Below are 404 nucleotides of genomic sequence, written 5' to 3' on the forward strand. Positions count from 1 at the left end.
GCGGGACGCGTACTGTCTTGCCCAGCCTATCTTTATGGCAAGTTGATGCATTCGTCTTTTGGTCTTATGATCAGCCGTTGGTTTTGTTTTACGGCTCGCATCTGCCAAAGCTCTCGCTGCATTATACACGCAATAATTGATAGCCCAGAGGTCGGATTTTAACATCTGAATGCTTTTCAGTTTGACATACAAATATTCTTATGCCTAACACCTCAAAAAGATAGATGTTTTTCATGAATGTTAGGCGGTACAATCTTATCCTTTAAACATCTCCGCCTAAACGTGCATTTTTCTTCGAGTGCAATTCGACGCCGACATGTTTGATTTGTAATGTAGTACTTTCGCTGATCGTACCAACAATTTCCGACTATAGCTTATGGACGATATCAGCGACGTAGCCAGAG

The 404-nt window shown here is 42.1% G+C and overlaps 1 protein-coding gene across 1 annotated transcript in view; it reads left to right on the forward strand.

Annotated features, from left to right (window-relative positions):
* LOC117179664 (golgin subfamily A member 2) overlaps positions 1-404 on the forward strand; it is a 167,512-nt gene that overhangs the window by 164,414 nt on the left and 2,694 nt on the right. The window lies entirely within an intron of this gene.

Source organism: Belonocnema kinseyi, chromosome 9, assembly GCF_010883055.1.
Source record: "Belonocnema kinseyi isolate 2016_QV_RU_SX_M_011 chromosome 9, B_treatae_v1, whole genome shotgun sequence".
Taxonomy (NCBI): Eukaryota; Metazoa; Arthropoda; class Insecta; order Hymenoptera; family Cynipidae; genus Belonocnema; species Belonocnema kinseyi.